Here is a 19828-nt window from a genome sequence, read left to right on the forward strand (position 1 = left end):
GGAATGTTTTATTAAAGAGTTATGTCTCAGACAAGTTAAATACTGATACACCCCCTTCTGTGTGGGCTGTAATATATTTTTAATAAATACTTTTTTTCAAGAGCATAGGTCATGTTTGCTGTTGTTTATAGTAGCTGGCAAAAAATGTAACTGCTTGTCTGTGGTGGCTAAATGTAAATGCCCCCCCCCCCCGTAGGAGGCACACTGTTGTGTGCAAGAATTTTTTAAAACATGCAAAACCTGACTATCTAGTCAGGCCCTTAGGTTTTCAAATAAAATGTCAACAGCCAACACAAGAATGGCCGTCTGGTGTGATTGAATCAAAATTATATCTTTTTTTGTTGTCAGATCAGCAAAAAATATAACACTTTTTGGTGTGCTGCAGAATTTTAGTAATTAGTTGATGTGTGCCATGAGCCGAAAAAGGTTGAAAATCGCTGAGATAGGGGAATATATTGAGAGCTGTGAAGTTCTTACTTTGCTTTCTTATCATCATGTTTAAACGAGATTGAGCAGGTGTGAAGGAAGTTCCCAAAGTAAACCAAGTTTCTTGCAGTTCACCCTTACCAGACAGATGTCTTTCTTTACTAGGATAAACAAGAGACTATCACCTTTTCAATACCATAGTTTCTCCTACTATAAGCACCCAAAAAGTAGGTTATGGTATTTTAAATAATTTTAAAACATACCACCCCAGACAACCCAGTCTGAAAAGCATTATCTGAGAACACGAAATTATAGAAGAATATTTAACATTTTACAAAAATGAAGTATATGTAATACATATGAAACTTGATTCAAACAACATCTTCCTAAACATGTCAACCAGCAATATAGAAAGATATAAATGTGAATGCCTGTATTTGTAGATTTTGAATTCCATTTTAGCAAAGCATACTTAGTGTGGTTTGATAGCCAGAACACAGACCCAGTAAATTAACACACTCAACTAGGTAAAAGCAGAGCCAATCCTGTTTGTCACTCTTTCCTGCTACTTTAAACAGCCTCCTCAAAACACTTTACTATGATATATAGAACTAAAGATAAATAAGTGATGTAGATAAGAGTCTAACCTTACAATGATATTCATTTAACTAGGATTCCTCATTATATTCTAGCCAGTGCCTTGTAGATAACCAGTGAACACTTAATTATTTTAATTTTGGACTAGTCAGGGAAAAGAAAGGTTACCATTGGAACCCAGCCAGCTATCTTTTTCTTTTTTGCTGATTTTCTTACTTGCATACCTTTAATCAAGTAACATACTGTTGCACCAGTATGTTTAGTGATACAGTCTTTCCGATCAGTCAGCCAGGCAACTGCTTGGCTAGCTGCCTACTGAGCAACCCAGCACAAAGGAATACATAAGAGTCATACAAGGTAACTATGCTATTCACTCAGCTTTTATTGTATGTGGGTTCACTCAAAGCAGAACATCAACATACATTAATATCCTACTCACACTGTAACAATCTAAAAGAAACACACACACATAGAAATCAATGGGGGAAACCAAACCTGAGTCCCAGAGTCTCAGCCAACAGGTCCAGAAGACAGCACGGTGGGCGAGGGAGCCATAAGCCTTTTGCAAGGAAGCGCTGGTTTCACAGGTTGAAGAGGGTACAGCCTGGATCCAGCGGAGCAGAGCCTCCAGTGGCAGATGCCAAGGGAAGTCAGTGTGAGGTGGAGCAGCACTCTGGTGTGCGGAATTCAGCTGTCTCAGGAGTGGTCTGAAGCCTGCGTCAGTTATGCACTTGAGACTGGTGCACTCCACCCCTCTGGGTCTCTTGATAAGTGTCTTGGCACCCCTGATGACAACTGGGCACTTTCTCAAAAAGCCTATCTATGGGTGGTCCTGTTCTGCAGATATGGCTGTTCTTGTCACATGTGCAGAAAACTCAAGCATGCATTTTTGCCAGATGCATCTGGTGTGACTTAGGTAGTTTCCTTCTGGAACCAAAGTGTCATGACTGACTGGAAGCCCACTTGCTTGACATGAGTGATGTCATTTTGTCTTATATACTTTATCCTGTCTTATCAATACTGTTTCCATGCTGTTTTACTGGTCCTGTTCTCCACACATACAAAATCCAACAAACTTTAGAAGACAGCTCTATAGCCATCAGATTTAGAATAGTCATAGACTTCTCAAAAGTCTAGAGTCATTTCCATCTGGAGCCATAAATGTTAGGAGCCTGGCCATGAACTTTCTGAAACATAGGTAGTCCGCTGGAGTTGTAGGATTGTTGTAACTATTCAATGTCATTCAACAATCACCAATTTATTGAGCACCTCCTGCTACACATAATACTCATGATTGCGCCCAACAAAATACCTAACAGCTGTCCTGGGTCAAACTGAAATGTTATGACAAATAGACCATGGAGCAGCAATGCTGTAAGAACAACATGAGCTGAACCTATATGAATGTGGTGTGGCTGGGAAACGGAGGGAAGCAACCCTAGCATTTCACGCACTGGAGAAGTTCTGGAGACAAAAGATTTTTCACTGACCAATGGTTTCCTGTAGTCATGTGGTAAACTGTGAATGATACACGATTCAGGGACTAAAAAGTTGAGTTTAAAGACCCATATCTGTAAGCCACTACACCCTCACTTTCTTTATTTGTGAAATGGAACTTAAATAACCCTGCCAAATCTAAACATTCAAATGTAGATACCCTTTGATCCACTTACAGAAATTTATTCTAAAGAAATAACCAAGGAAGATGCAGAGATTTAGCTGTAAAGATGATTATTCCGAGTGGTATTATAAACTATCTTTAATGTTCAACAGAAGGCCCCTGGTTAAACACATTATTGCACATCCATAATACAGATCACTAGGAAGCCATTACAAATGATGCGGTAAATCAGGAGTTCTTAACCAGGGGTCTGGTGGGTTTAATTTATGAACAGATGTGAATTTACCTTGAAGCTAATGAAGTGAGGAGCTAAGAGGGTTTTCTTAGCCTTTTATTTATGCAGGTCCCTGTGAGTACTAAATTGCTGAGACTTAAAGAATTTTCCAGATGATAAGGAGAAGCCAGGTTGCAATCAGGATGGGTTTCTATGCGATTATTTCTGGTAAATTTCCTGACTAGATCTCATTTGAAAGGGACCTAGCTCTCCAAATACCCAGGAAGATATTGTGCTTTTGCATTCTAAATAAATATCCATATAAATAATTTTATATATTCACACATGATATTTTTTTCTTTTAGAACACCTACCCACTATGTGAAAAAGACAATTTCCCATTATTTTCAAGTCAGTTTCTCAATCCTGCAGTCTGAATAAGTGTTTTGTTTTACTTCTTAATAATCTATTTAAAACAAAGTAACAAACATTTCAACAAAAATCACAAACACTAGAAGTATTTTTCTTCTTATTTAATAAAACTGTTCAGCATTTCAAAAAGACCACCCAATTAACAATTAACTGATTTGAAAACATAAAGAAGTAATTTTTTCATACAAGCTAACCATTAAATTAGATTGAAAATAGAAATGGAGAGTCAAAACTGAATTCACTTTCTCACATTTAAGAAATACTATTCAGCCCTGGCTGGTGTAGCTCAGTGGATTGAGCACGGGCCTGCAAACCACACAATTGCAGTTCGATTCCCAGTCAGGGTACATGCCTGGGTTGCAGGCCAGTTCCCAGCAGGGGACTCACGAGAGGCAACCATACATTGATATTTCTCTCCTTCTCTCCTTCCCTTCCTCTCTAAAGATAAATAAATAAAATATTTAAAAAAAAGAAATACTATTCAATGTTTAATATAGTATCATTAAATTAGAAAAACTAGTTTGTATGGATTGTATGATACCATTTGAATTTTTTAATCAGTATTACAGGACCTATTACGCATGTACAGTTTCATGAGCAGAGTTCTAGGAAGGAAAATACCATTCTGTTGACTAGAATTACTTGGTGGCAGGTTGGGGTAGGTGTTGCCACTTTCTATATTTTGCATTGTTTAAATGTTTTAAAAGAAAACATGCAACCTAACCAAACACAAAATAAAGTTGAACATAAAACAAATGGAAGAGAGTTTCTAAACTTGCACACACAGGCTTCAGATCGCACAAATCCTAGATCCTCCTCTTCATTCAGTAACGAATTTCAGTTGCCTAATTGCAGGGCCTTCTTCTGGGGCTTAGGAAATGCAGCTTTCATTAAACTAAAGGAAGTCCTAGTCCAAAAGTATTAAAATCATGACATAAAAACATAGTCATGACACAGTGTCAGGTAAAATAGCAGGTTATATGCGATATGATTCCATTTTTACAAAAAAAATGTCTTTATATGTTTAAAAACTATACTGGAAGAATATACATTAAGTTTGAATAACGATTATCACTTGATAGTCATTAAAAATTTATCATTTTTATTCCTCGATGTCTGTTAAGTTTTCTACAACAAAAACATAACATTTTAACAGGAAAAACTTATAGTATTTAAATTATCATAACCAACCTTGAAGGTTTTGTAGAGTAGATTATTAAAAGCTATAGTATGTGTAGAAGCAGGTTGTGAATCACAACACCTACAGAGGCTGATTATTCTATTTCAGGCTTTAGAGCAGCCTCAGAACGTGCGCACCAATAGAATGCATTATCCAGGAACTAAAGGGGAGCTTGGAAAGCCTCATTCACACAGTAAGCTCTCTGTCACAGTCAACCTTGTACACCAAACCTTATAAAAACAAGTTTATGCAAGTGTGAAGAATTTATAGATTTTAGTTACAAAGAAAAGTCATGCCGAATTATCTCAGTGCATTCAGCTTCAGGTTTAAACAGAGCAGATAAATTCTCATGAATTGTTGAAGAAACATTACGTCCCTGTTAGGAGACATGAAATTTAGGAATACCTTCCTCCTCTGAGGACTAGACCAGACTTTGATTCTTCCCATCACGATGAGACGGAAATTTCAAGACAATAATCAGTCAAATTAGTGAAAGGGTGTGTTTATTTTTTATCTGTTATTAGTCCCCAGGTTCAAGATGCAGATTTTGGAGAAAGCACAGCAGTGACTCACTGGATGACAGAGAAGTCTCTTGGGTGCTGTGCTGGCAGAACTTGCTAGAAATCTGCCCTCTGGAACTTACTGGAAACCCATCATCTAGGGTGCTGGGGAAAACTATTCATGGGGAGGTATCTCATCAGAGACACTCCACTATGAAACTGCCTTAAGGTTGCCAGCTACCCGTCGCTGGGCACCAGTGGACACTGTGCACTACAGAAGCTACGGGTTGGAGAAACTGCCCAAGGGGATTTAATCTTGGCCTTTGCTGTTGGCAGATTAAGCACTCCGCAATAGCGTTAGCCAAGTCAGCCTTAGTACAAGTAAATCCACATGACTGAGCCCATGCACGGTGTGGTGCCTCATGTGGTAAATCCACATGAGCCCAGTTCATGCCTTCCGATGGGCTTTCATGTAAAGCACAAATACCCGCACAGTTCGTGTCCATCCAGAGAGGTGCATCCATATACCTCTTCCCCAAACTTCTCTGTCACCAACCTTGTAGTCCTGTTTCTTTCAAGTTCCTAACCCACCAGCCCAGTAATCAGTAACTGCCCATGAAGCAGTGTAGATCCACACTTCTGGCCATCCCTCATCCTAGACATGGACAGCCAAAAACCTATTGTTCAAAGTTCTGCCCTATGGAAGGGTTTTTCTTCACTGTTGTCCTTCAGCCTCCCCCCTGACTGGGGCTGTAATCCTGCAAGTGCCCACTTTAGAAAGATTGCTTCATTCCTTTGGGAATTCATTTTTCTTGACCCCTGTGATAGGCAGAGAGGTGCCGCCCCAAAGATGTCCACATTGCAATCCCCAGAACCTGTAAATATACTACCACACACTTGGCCGAGAGACTTTGAAGACTTGGTTAAATGAAGCATCTAGAAATAGGAAGACTACTCTGGGTCATTCTGAAGTGTCTGGGACCAATCTAGTCACATGCAACCTTAAAAACAGAGAGCCTTTCCTGGCTGTGGTCAGAGGAAGACCTAACTCCAGAAGAATGATCCATGAGATGCAACATTGCTGCCTTTGAAGGAGGCAGGAGGCAGGAGGTCATGAGCCAGGAAATGCGGGCAGGCTCTAGGCACTGAAATAGGGAAGGAAAGGGATTCTCCTCTACAACCTTCAGAAAGGGAGGCAGCCCTATCACACTCGTAATTTTAGCCCAATAAGACCTATCATCAGACTTCTATTTTATTTTTTTGTTTTTGTTTTTTTCGAACTTCTTGTCTACAGAACTATACTATAATAAGTATGTGTTGCTTTAAGCCACTAAGGCGGTGGTAATATCACTACTCTTAGTGATGGAAAACTAATCCCACCATCATGGTGGCTAAACATGAGTAATGAGAACTACTGTATCTACTCTGATTTCCTAAACACATGTGACCTGCTCACCTCCAGATGTGATTGTGCTGAGATTTTTTTCTTTCTAACTTTCTAAACTGAAAATATCAATGGATTTTTTACTTCTGAAATGGAGAAGGTATCACTGTTATGCATTTACCACCTTGCCAACTGTGACCCCCCAAATCAGGAGAATTCATTCTCTTAACTGAAAGTACTCTCACAGAAACCTGCATACCATAGGGGCTTAATTCATGCTTGCTGATGATTATAGTAACAGTAATGACCGTACACGAGATGCTTTCTCTGGCCATAAAGGAAAATGAAGCATAAAAACAAAACAACAACAAAACACATTTTAAAAGATTCTTGTGGATTGAAAATGTTTCAGCTGTACTTCCATATATAAACCAGAAACCTTCCTTTAAATTACCTGTTACACTTTACAAATATGCTCCTACAGGCTCAGAATCTCTCTGACAAATAAACAAGGCACCAGCAACAATGGTTGCCTCTGGGAAGAACTGGATAGCTGTGGGAGAGAGACTTGTATTTACTGAATATCATATTATGCTTTTAGATTGTGTTTTATTAGTATCTACTGAAATAACTATTTGGTTTTTTAAATATGACACTTTTCCATTAGCTTTCATTTAGAATTTTATATAAAGAAAAGGCTTTTTAAAAAAAATCTTTCAATGAACTTTTTTATCAGCCTCCTGCCCTGCCAAGGGATGCCCCACTTCTGCTGCCTTTAATGCCTCAGAATTTGGTGTCCTTGACCTCAGACATCACTCTGCTGCCATCCACAATCCCGCGAGTTGTCATCTTTTAGACGGTTTATAAGAACTGGCTCTTGTCCAAGGCATCAACAAGACTCAAGTCCAGTAGACTGCGGTAGGTGGCAATGTCAGCCTCCAGCTTGACCTTGATGTTCAGCACCGCCTCATAGATGTTCAGCACCGCCTCCTAGGCCTGGTACTGCCCCCTGCCCGGGTCTGGGCCAGCTCTGACTCCAGGTGCAGCAGGATCCCATTGAGTTGTTCCATCTGTGTGGCATAGTGCATCTCCACCTCCCTCAGGCTGTTCTCCAAACTGACCTTCATATTCCTCACTGAGTCCAGGTTGATCTTCCATGACTGGACCATATGTCTCAGCACCATGAGTGTCGTCTCAGCAGCACCTATCTCAGTGGTCTACGAGGTGACCACTGTGGTGCTCTCTTCAATCTGATGGGACCAGTACTTTTCCAGCTCCTCTTGGTTCTTCCGAGCCAACTTGTCATACTGGGCCCAGAGGTCTGCCATGATTTTGCCAAGGTCCTGAGATTTGGAGGCACCCAACTCCACAGTCAGCCCAGAATTGGCAATCTGGTTTTGTAGACCATTTACTTCCTCCTCGTGGTTCTTCTTCGTGAAGAGCACCTCCTCCCTGAGAGCCTTGATCTCTGTCTCCAGCTGCAGCCGAGTGATATTGGTGTCATCACTGACCTTTCAGAGCCCACATTGATGTCATTCTCCACTGACTGGCATGTGGCCAGCTCCATCTCAAACTTGACTCTGAAGTCATCAGCAGCAAGACAGGCATTGTCAAGGTACAGAATGATGCAGGCATTGTCCACAGAATTTGCAAAGATCTGAGCCCTCAGGTCCTCCATGGTCTTGAAATAATGTCCCCTGTCTCTGACCTGGGGTCCCTTCTTCTCTAACAGTTCCCAGATTTTGATCTCCAGTCTCCAATCATCAGCCTCCAAACTTCTCACTCTCTCCAGGTAGGAGGCCAGGTGGTCATTCAGGCATTGCATAGTCTCTTTCTCACTCTAAATGCCCCCTTTGCCCACCAGATCCCTCAGGCATCCCTGCAGCCAGGCTCCCAGATCCCCAGCTGCCCCACACACTGGTGGAGTAGAACACCGAGATCCAAGAGCCTGAGGCCCCAGGACCTGCATAGATGCTGGCCACACTGCTGGCCAGCCAGACCTGGTAGTTGGGTGACTGCAGGGGACCCCAAGATCCAGTAGCTTGTAGAGAAGCAGGAGCGTGTGCTGAAGCTCATGTTGTTCAGGGAGGTAGGTGAGAAGCTGGGACTCAGGTTGAGGCTGCAAGAATAGGCCTTTCTTATACAGATCAACTTGCACCCATGTGTAACATATGAGGAAATCATGGTGAGAACCAGTCAAGTGCCATTACTTTGTGAACTCAAGTTTTAATACTCCTCTTTTTAAAAAAAAGGTACATGTATGTGGGTGAATATATGTGTATGTATAAAGAGCTAGACTACACACCATAAGTAAGAGTGACTGTCTTTAGATTGTAAGTTGATTTTCATTTTCTTCTCTTTGCTTGTGTCATTTTCTAAATTTTAATTAGGGACATCAGAGTCACTATCATAATCAGAAGAGGAGCCATTTTAAAAGACAAAAACTTCGCATGACTCGAGCCCAGCTCACCTGGTTGACTCATTTTCCAGTTTTCAGTAGCAAAGAGAAAGTTACCCACCTGCTTCCTGTAAGGGAGAGCTATCAGAAAGGAGGCCCTGCTGACAACCCTGATCGAAATCTCAGAAGGGCAGTTCCTCACCAGTGGGTCGGGTCTCCAACCTAATTAGTCCAGAGATTTAAACTTTCAGTCAGTACATCCCAACTTTATCAGTTGATGGGAAACTAATCGAAGTTAACTAAACTCACAGGTAGCTGAATTACATCCAGAAAAATAACTTGTTGACAGTAATGGATGTGCTTTTCTGGTGAACAAAGAGCTCTGGTCTATTATTTTCAAGGGTTTTTGTTTGTTTGTTCATTTGTTTTAGCAGCAGTATGCCTTCTCCAAGCAACTGTTGTGTTTGGTATTTTTGTGGACAACCAATATGTAAAACAAAGAAAACGGAGCAGGCCTGGTTGCAGACAGATGAAGGACCTGCTCAGCGTCGTGTGATGCTTCTCCTCTCTCCCCAGATGTCCCTTAAGAAGGCTCCTTAGAATCACCAGGACTTCAAGGAATTTAACACCAAATCATCTACTGGTACCAAACAAATAAGCAACAGGTTGTTTATTGAGCATTAATCTGAAACAAGGGCCATTGAAGGAATACTAACTAAATCCACATTCTGGGATATGTCTGATGAAATTCACTGGTTCCACAACACATCCCTCTCTAAGAAATGGGCATATACATTTTCCTGATAGAATCTCTGCCTTCAATAGCACTAGACACAGGTGGGTTGGTAAACCTGCTATCTGAAGATAAGACAAAACAAGAAGCTCCAGTCTATAGCAATTGCCAATTTCAATGGTGTAAAGACCGCCCCCCTTCTCCTCCTCCCACCCCCCTGTTTCTAACCNCACCCCCCCCCCCCCCCCCCCCCCCGCCGACTGGTTTCAGGCTATCAACAGAACTTAACAATGGCTTGCAAAATTGCTGATTATTTAACAATCACTTCTAAGTCTGCACTGCGGACTCCAGCAGACCATTGCTGTGTATACATGTATGTGCTGTGTGCAGAACACGGGCTGCTGCTTCTTTATTCGCTCCCATATTTGGGTTATAATATAATTGATTAGGCCGTAGCTTTCTCTGCTGATGCCCCTATCTTGATGACATATCTAGATCACCTTTATAAAATTTAGGGGTTTCCTGAATCTCTCACAATTCCGTTCTGGATGATTTCTAAAAAAGGCAAAACTACCTGTCACGTGTCAGTCCTTCCCGGTTTTGTTCAGAGGACAAGCAAATCCCCACTCTTTATTCACAGCAGTGATTCTGACAAATCATAGTCATTTCTTTGGCTTAGTGATGATTTCACACCTGACAGGTCCTTTCCGCTGGTATGAATCATGCTACTGTTTCTTCCTGGAAATGAGATGAACAATTTTTAATAAATGCAGTGTTTGGATGGCCTGGAAGAATTAGATCTGAACAAATCATTGGTGTGGTGCTTTTTTTACTATTTATTATCAAGATGTTCTAGTTTGATACTGAGGAGCTGGACGACCTGTTCCACTTTCGATGATAAAGTAGCTCCTTGGTTCAGTTTTTCACACAATCATGTAAGATTACCACCTTGTGCAGAACCCCAAACATTGTAAAGTATTTCTATTCATTTCCTCAGCAATGTTAGCTAGCATTCGTGACTGATGTGAAGCAAAGAAAACTTAAAATAACTGTGTGCCAAAACAGCTATCAAAATACCTGTCTATTAAAATATCCAACATTAGGTTCAATCCATCAAGTTACCTGAAGCTCTCAGAGTAGGCATCACTCATTTGAGGTAAATTATAATTCCTCAGAGGAACCGAGAGCTATGAAATATTTAACCTGTGTGGGAGATACCTTAGCAGTGAGAAACACAATTTTTAGACATGTATAAGTTCAATGAGAAGGAAATGTGCCTCAAAGGAGAAATTATCACAAAAGGGCAGGAGGAAGGTTCGGAGCTCGGAAGAATGCGGGGACGGGGCGGGGGGGGGGGGGGGTGGCTCTGGGCAGAGCGAGGCACGGTGAGCTTCGAAAGTAACTAGAGACCCACCATAATAGCAGGTGAAGGAGAGGAAAACAGACTTTAATTCTATGATTTTTCTTCTTTCCTGTTGCTGGTCTTGGTTCTAGCACATGCACGGTTCCAGACAACGAACCACAGCCTTTCCTTTTCTCACCAAAGAGCTTTAAATTCCCTTGGCACCGCAGCTGCAGCTGAAAAGTGTAGCACACTGTGAAGCCAGCAGCCCAGTACCTAGCCCCTTCCTCTATGAATTAGCAGCAATCCTGGGTATTAGCCAACAGTTTATGCCTGGAAAGGCGCAGCCCGTAATGAGATCAGGTGTCACTAACCATTACAGGAAGATGAAAGGAGACAGTAGCTAAAAGGATTGTGAGCTGGGCTTGCAGCCCGGAGCAGCTGGAAAGCCAAATCATAATATGCGCACAATCGATCCTTCCAGTCACTCTTTGGGAGACTCCTTATTGCCAAGAAGGGTTTAATTCAATTAGCAAAGACCTGGGGGTGGAGGGGAGGGAGGAGAAGTCTTGTGTAACCTTGAGGCTGGGTGGATATTCTTGGTTCTAAAGCAAAGTTATTTTAAGAGGATCATCATAATTCACTTGCTTTCAGCACCTATGCCCATCTTGGATATGCTCCCTAAAACTAAAAAAACAAACACACACAAACAAAAAACAAACCTCTGTCCGCATCTTATATCTGTGCATGTAACGTTCCATAAATGTTACTGCTGCTCCCTATATGGACCCCTCCCTGGCTTCCCCTGCCTCTCTACAGGATATCCTTATTTCATAGGCACAGTCCAGTGTGTCTTCTGTATTCTTCCATAAGCACACCTACCCCAAGAAGTCTTAAGTTATACCCTCCATTATTTAACCAGCCACTGGGAGAGCAACCCCCTCCAATACGCTGCCTGATTGCTTGATACCCCCACAGTGTGTCATCAGCATCATGGGCAAAATCCTGGACATTTTTTATTTTACATGTGAATAAACTGAAACTCAGGGTAAGTAACTCACTCATGACCACATAGCAAAATAGAAGAGCCACCACAAAAGCTATTATTTATTAAGTACTTATCATGTGCTGAAACTGTACTGAGCAATTTATATGCTGTATTTTTCAGACCATAATATGCACTCCCTCCCCACCCCCAAAATTGGAAGGAATAACAGTGGTTAATGCTGCTGTCGAGTTCTTTTACATTTACATTGGTGAAATATTATGTTATTTATGTTACTAAATATTTTCCTTTTTTTGCTTCAAATTTTCTTTTTTTATTTTCCTCCTCTAAAACTTAGGTGTGTCTTATGGTCCAAAAAAACACATACATTCTCTTAGACTCATAGTGCTCACCTCTGGCTTAAGTGCTCTCTGCACTATACATAAACTATATTTGTAATTAACATGAAAAGTTCTACAGTACAAGTCAATGTAAAACACTGTGGAGGTGCACAGTAGCTTTATTCAGAGTAGCCAGAAAACTGGAAACACCAAAATGCCCATCAACAGGTGAATGGTTAAATTTTGGTTTATCCACACATTGGAATATTACACAGCCACAAAAGGAGCAAACTACGGATACAGATGACAACATAGACAAATCTCAAAAATATTATCCTGAGCAAAATAAGCCGGAGACAAGAGAGTACAAATTGTTCGATTCCACTAATATGAAATTCTGGAAAACAAAAATCTAACCTAGTGACAGAAAGCAGATCAGTGATTGCTTAGGGCTAGGTCGGGGGGGGGGGCAGTTTTGGGGGGGACAACTAACTGAAAGGAGTGTGAGGGAACTTCGGGGTGGACAGGGGAGGGCAAAGGGGGGAAATTGGGACAACTGTAATAGAATAACAAGTATAAAAAGTATAAAAAAAATATTCTACATCTTAATTGTGGCAATGGATACACAGGTATATACATTTGTAAGAATAAAACATTGAGCTGCACACTAAAAATGAGTGCATTTCATTGTATGTAAATCATCTCTAAATAAAGCAACAGTCAGAGAAGAGGGGGTGAATAAAAGGAGAGGAAGTGACTAGTTAGTTGCCTGGGGTGTCTCAGGAAGGTTAGACAAAGGAGGCAAAGGATGAAGAGGAATCACGTAAAGGGCTTTAAAGGATAAACAGAAATCACCAAGAATGTGGGAAGATATAGAAGGAAAAAATAGAATAATGGGCTTTCCAGAAGTAAACAAAGGATGAGGAAGTTGGGGACCCTGGACTGACAGCACTGTGAAAGAAGCTTATCGTAGACAGGAAGAGGGGCCATCTCTCCCCGGAGTCTGTGGGAGAAACTGCGATTCAGTAAGTGCCCTTGGGTAAGTCGCGGTACCTCTCTGTACCTTGGTTCTCTCTTCCCTGAGTGAAGGACTAGAAAACACGCAAACTGAAGAGCTGGGCTAAACAATCCCTAAGGTGATAAATGCCTGAACAAGTGTGTTAAGTGACATTAATTTGACAGGAATGGCCTGTGGGCAAGTTGACGGTCATCTGGTTGAACCCCTGGGCCCTTAGGGCAGCTGGAGTCCCAGAGTCTGCCATTTCCACTCACAAAATTCCCTATCCATTTTTGTTGGTATACAGTACATACTCTCACATAAATATATATATATATATATTATATATATAAATATATATGTATATATTTTAAATAATGAGTTAATTCCCTAAAAATCCTCCAAAAATGACCAACAGTATTTTTTCTTTAGTGTCATTATAAATATATGGATTTTAAACATTTGAAATATTTAATACCTTGCAATTATTATCTATACAAAAGGTCAAATGTCTCCATAGGCCAGTGGAAGTCTATTCAAGTCTGTACCGAGTCCATCTGATACAACCCTAGCCATCTCTGACAGCTTTCTTGTTGTCTGGTATTATAAGATATTTCAACCTCATCTTTTACTTCTCCTGTCCCAAACCTGGAATCAGCTATTTTTCCAAGGAGTCCTAGCACTCTTTTCTGTATGCAATATTGTTTTTGCAATGTGACTTTGACACTATTCCCATCAAAAGATGAAATCTATTTCTCTAACCATAGAATCTGGGCTTGATCAGGCAACTTGCCTTGGCTAATGGACAACAGCAAAAATGGCAAAAGCAGAGACTTAAAAAGCACATGTGCCTTAAGGGCTTGCTCGCTGTACTGCTGGGAAGAAGTGCAGGTTAGCTTCCTTGAGGACAAAAAGCCACGTTGAGACAGGTTCCCATCATCCTGGCTGTCCCAGCTGAAACTCCAAAAATGTGAGTTATGTTCTTCTGCAAAATCCATTCCTGAACTAACCGGCCCAAACCTGAAGAACTACCCAGCTAAACCACAGAATCTTGAGAAATACAAATGGTTGTCATTTAAACCATCAACTTTAGGGTGGTTTGCTAAAGCAGCAAAATCTGACATACAAATATATGGGTTTTTTAAAAGATTTTATGTACTTATCTTTTCAGAGGGGAAAGGAAGAAGAGAGGGAGAGAAACATCGATGTATGGTTGCCTTTTGTGCATCCCCTGCTGGGAGTTGGCCTGCAGGGAACTGGCCTGCAACCCAGGCATGTGCCCTGACTGGGAATCGAACCTCAATCCTCTGGTTTGCAGGCCCGTGCTCAATCCACTGAGCTACACCAGCCAAATATATGTATTTTAAAGATAAAATATATCACATGTTGATATTAACACTTTAACTGAAATCCTAACTTACAGGGTTTTTACTTAAGCCTTGATCTTCCACTGAAACTTCTTCCCCACCCTCCAAAAATTCTGATTTTAAACATACATGTGATTACACCCTTGTTCTATCTCAAAGTATATATATTAAGGTCTCAGGCACAGGTTCTCTGTCACAGGCTGGGTTCTCTGGAAGTACACAATGAGACGGAGTTTAGGATACATGAGAAAGGAAAGAGGAGGAAGCTGAACTTGGCAGAAGCCAGATAAATGTAATGCAATGTGCTCAGGTCCTTCAAAACTTTGGCCAACCCAGCAGGGAATACCAGAAGGAATTTTTCCCATCACTGATGCTGCATGTTGTGCAGAACTGGCCAAACCCTTCCATTCCTTTCCCACTTGGTCACCAGATGTGGGCTGCACCAGGAGAGGCATGCCTCAGGCAAGGTGGCTCTGAAATTGAGGTCAGGCCTGAAGGAGCTGATAGCCTGAGGCTCTTCACTAAGCTGTCCCTTCCCTCAGCGGGGATCTGAGTGGCCTACTCCTTGTCTACCATAGCCTTCGACAGTCTGATTGCTGAGAACAGTTTAGGATTATTTTTATAGTTCTTTTTGTCTTGAGGGTATATATATCTCTATATATAAGCAGTCAAATTACTGTATTTTAAAGACATAACTGTGAAGTTATGCCATCAATTGGAACCGTTTTTAAGTCCATTTGTTTACATTTTGATTTTATATTCAATTTTATATTCCAATTATGCTAAAAATGTACATGGTTCCAAAATTAAATACATTAACAAAAGATATTTGAAGAACTCTAACTTCTAACTCTATTCTATAGGTAACACACTATTTTTTAATTTAATGCTTTGTCTTTCCATTCTATTGTTCATTTTAAATCAGTTAAGTAATTTAAAATCGAATAAATCATCCTGTTGCTAATCAGATAAATTTTGGTAAGTCTTACGTTTGTTTAGAGCTTCATAGTTTAGAGAAGTCTGCATTGGCTCACGAATGCTTTGTGTCAGGGCCTTGCAGAGGGAAATGTAGGGACCTGTTCTCAAGTGGGATGTGGTGGTTCTCCTCCCCTGACAATTAATTACAAAGACTTAGGCAGTTTTTACTTTTGGCATCCACATCATCACACAGTGGTATGCATGCCGGGATATCAGAGTGAACCTTCTGAAAAATGCAGGAAGTGCCATAGGTTAGCTAAGCTTTCTTTCCAACTGTTATTTGGCTCAGGCCCCTCTATTCATACTTGGTTCTACTCCAATAGCGAAATTAAATGAATATGAATTTGTTATTCACTTCCACAATGCAGTACGTATGTTTTGGAGCGTGGTTACTGGCTGCTGGGCGGGTGGGGATACGACAAAAGACAAGACCCAGTGCCTGCCTCTAGAAGCTAAAAATCAAATGGACCTTTAAAAAGCTATTTCAACAACCCCCCCGGCATTTTTGTTCATTGAAAACAGCCATATTTTGCATAGAATTTATATTTTCCAGGAAGCTTCATCAAATGTAAGGCTTTGAACCAGAGTTTGCAAACACATTAAAATGCTTCTGTGTCTTTGTCTGCAGATTGACTGCTGAAAAACAGCCTTCTGACTTTAGGATGATACCGAAGGCCCTCTGAAACCATACCCGTCATTCTGCAACAGGTCCCTGCAGGGCAATAGCAATGAGGTCATGCACAACGGCTCCCTCCAACAGGGAATGTTTCCACATGAACAGAGCCTAGGGGACAACAAGGCCAACATGCCCTCAGAGAGGCTGAGGCCATTTCTCCACACAGCAGCGGCTGTTTCCTCTCCGAGGCTTGGGACCAGGGTCTCGGGAGAGCCTTCTCTGCAACAAAGCTGCTTGAAACCATTTCACAAAGGGTCTATAAATAAGTAAACCTCACAGAACAATTCTTCACTCACATCTTATTTCTAAAACCTCATAATTAGGAAAGAAAGTAAAGAAAAAGCAAAATGATTTTCTTTCATTGTCACCCTTTGAAAGTTAAGGATGCAAAGGTCTGTCATCGTGAAATTTGGGGTCTGCAGATAGGAAGGTATGATTTTGGTGCTTTTAAAGGAGGTCATAGCAAATATACAATTGAAATTATAACTCCAAGTTGCATATCTTATAAACATTCACTTTCTGGCTGCTACAAACATAAAAGAAATAGATGATAATACTAATGCTACTAGATAATACTGATGCTATTACTAATTAATATAGTAATATTAATTAGTTACTAATTAATATTAGTAGCAATATTAATGCTACTAATAGTATTAGTACTCTAATACTATTACAGTACTAGGAAACAACTTTCGAATAGAGTAAATACCCTGCACTACCTCAGGGGACAGCAAACTATACCCTGTAGGTTAAATCCAGGCACTGTCTGGATGTAGGACTTTAAAAAAACTAAAAATCACCCCCCTCCAAATCCCATCTACCTCAAATCCCTGGAACCTGTGAATGTAGATTATTTGGGGAAATGATTACTTGTAATGAGGAGGTAATGAGTTTAGGTGGACCCTAAACTCATTAACATGTATCCTTATAAAAGAGACACAATGTATTCTTATAAAAGAGACACAAAGAGGAAAGACATACAAAGAAAAGGACGTGATGTGACGGTGAGGGCAGAGATTGGAGTGACGCAATGTGTTGTGAGCGTTCAAGACCTGACAGGTCCGTGGTATTCGGGCAGAAGGAAGAATACTCACAGAGCCACGGGGATGCTTGACATGCCTCTATCCACAGGTGCGTCAGCTGCAAGCTGTGTTCCCCCTGCATGTCTCTGCATGTCACCTGCCCCCCAGTGTAGCACAGTGCATGTCTCTCGTCCCCCAGCGTGGCACCTGTTGTGGCACTCAGCGGGGAGTCTCCAACCCCATAAATACTAGAACACGGACAAAGCCAGCAGGGTGCCCACAGATCTTATGCAACAGGGCTTCATACTATGCATGTGGGCCCACTTAAGGCCATGGGAACAAGGCTAAGTTTATCAGACCCGGTCTCAGGGCTGTGAGAACACTACTTACTTATCAGGCCCATTCTCAAGGGCATGGGAAACTGCTTCCCTTAGTTACCCAGACACCTGCGTGAGGAAGCCAGCCTGCCTCCGTTTATCCTACATGCAACCACTAGCCAAGGAACGCCTGAAGCCACCAGAGCTAGAAGAAGCAAAGAAGGAACTCTCTCGTGGAGCCCCAGACGGAGTGCCACCCAACTGACATATTGATTTTAGACTTCTGGCCTCCAGGATTTCACTGGTGTTAAGCAACCCAGTTTGTGGTAATTTGTTATGAAGCCACAGCAAACTAAAACACCTGAGTATATACATACACATGTGAATATTTCTATATGTAATCATCTGTATTCACATTAAGCTAAGTTTTTTTATGTGAGTTCTGACTGAGGTCTCCAACTTTAATTTATTACCATGTGAATCTAGCCTCCTACACTTACTAACCTCTAAAATTCTCACTTTAATAGTAAAAAAGTCTGGCTCTCACATCTGTCATCAGTTTAGTTTACTTTTCAAGTCTAGTATTCATGTATGGCAGTATCAGAATTCCCAATTCCCCAAAGGAAACAATTTTATCATCTAGAGTACAGTATTATATGCACTTTCTTTTCTTTCTTTTTTTAAAATATTTTTATTTTTCATTTATTTTTATATTTTTATAATACTAATAAGTGTCTTATTTTTTTAAGATTTTATTTCTTTTTAGAGAGAGGGGAAGGGAGGGAGAAGGAGAGAGAGAAACATCAATGTGTGGTTGCCTCTCACATGGCCCCCACTGGGGACCTGGCCCACAACCCAGGCATGTGCCCTGACTGGGAATCGAACTGGTGACCCTTTGGTTCACAGCCTGTGCTCAATCCACTGACCTACACCAGCCAGAGCTCTTTCTTTCTTCTTTTTTTTAACCTTTTGTTTTACAATTGCCATTCATTTCCAAAGTTATTTAGGTCAACAACTGCCCTCACACCCCAACTCCCTTCAGTAAGGTTGTTCCACACATTCGTAACATAGTTAGAGTCTCCTGTCAGGGTCTGCATTTTCCCCTGGTATCCCCGGACTTCCATTTTTTTAATCCTTGCCCAAGGACATGTTTATTGATTCCAGAGAGAGGGAAAAGGAGGTAGAGAAGGAGAGAAACATAGATACGAGAGAGAAATATCCATCACTTGCCTCCTATATGCACCCCAACCTGGGATAGAACCTGAAACCTAGGCAGGTGCCCTGACCAGGAATTGAACCTACAAACTTTTGGCCCACTGGATGACGCCCAACCAACTGAGCCACACAGGCCAAGGCCCAAATTGGCCTTTAAATTTGCATACGTTACAATTCATCCTTCATGTGGTAGGTTCTGGAGGCTTTGACAAATGCATAGTGTTTTGTATTTACCACCACAGTATCATAAGAGTAGTTTCTCTTTCTAAAAACCCCCTGTGCTCCACCTCCTCTTACCCTCTCCCCAAACACCTGGAAACAACCGACCTCTTTACTACTATATCTACAGTTTTTCCTTTTCCAGAATGTCATACAGTTGGAATCATACAATAGGTAGCCTTTTCAGACTGGCTTCTTTCACTTACTACTGTGCACACCTTGTTGTGCCTCAGTAGTAGCTTATTTCTTATTGTTGCTGAGTAATATTCCATTGTATGGACACAACATAGCTGTTTTTGTGTGACTTAAATGGGTAAATACCTAGTAGTGTGATTGTTGGATCATATGGTAAAACTTTGCTTAGTTTAAGGATATCATTTTTTATGCATACTCTTATTCTAGAAAACAAAAGTATGTCACTGATAGCTTTACTCTTTTAGGTAAGAGAGTCTAGTCACTATGTCTTAGCATCTGATTGTCTTCTCTGTGTTTTTTTAATTCTCTGTGTCATTTTATTGCATTAGCAATAAAATCTTACCCATCAGGAAGACCAGTTTGAAATAAGAAAAACTCTGAATTAGATCATTTTAAAAATAGTTCTATATCTTTCACATATGTAGAGTTAGGAAATTAATGCTCAAGTTTGCAGTGACTTGTGAACTTACACAAGAATTACTTTTATCTAACCATAACGATATGACAATAATGAAATGTACGACAATGTATGTAACTAGATTTGAACATTGTAGGAAAGCAATTTGTTTATTAACATATGCCTAACATTCTTTGCAGTTTTATCAGAATTATAAGCTTGCCTATTCTCTTCCCCACCTCCGATAGGGTAACCTATGCTCCTATAGTCTGCTCCCATCATTTCCCTT

The 19828-nt window shown here is 40.8% G+C and overlaps 1 protein-coding gene and 1 pseudogene across 1 annotated transcript in view; both read right to left on the reverse strand.

The window, feature by feature from the left end:
* Positions 1 to 1965, reverse strand: part of AGTPBP1 (ATP/GTP binding carboxypeptidase 1) — a 142462-nt gene extending 140497 nt beyond the window's left edge. The window contains exon 1 of the mRNA XM_037035822.1: positions 1519 to 1965. The gene's annotated coding sequence lies outside the window, so the exon portion shown is untranslated. The remainder of the gene's footprint in view (positions 1 to 1518) is intronic.
* A 5103-nt stretch (positions 1966 to 7068) lies between these two features.
* Positions 7069 to 9247, reverse strand: LOC118979628 (keratin, type I cytoskeletal 18-like; annotated as a pseudogene).
* Positions 9248 to 19828: the final 10581 nt, after the last annotated feature.

Source organism: Sturnira hondurensis, unplaced genomic scaffold (assembly GCF_014824575.4).
Source record: "Sturnira hondurensis isolate 20B ecotype Veracruz unplaced genomic scaffold, ASM1482457v3 Scaffold0022566, whole genome shotgun sequence".
Classification (NCBI taxonomy): Eukaryota; Metazoa; Chordata; class Mammalia; order Chiroptera; family Phyllostomidae; genus Sturnira; species Sturnira hondurensis.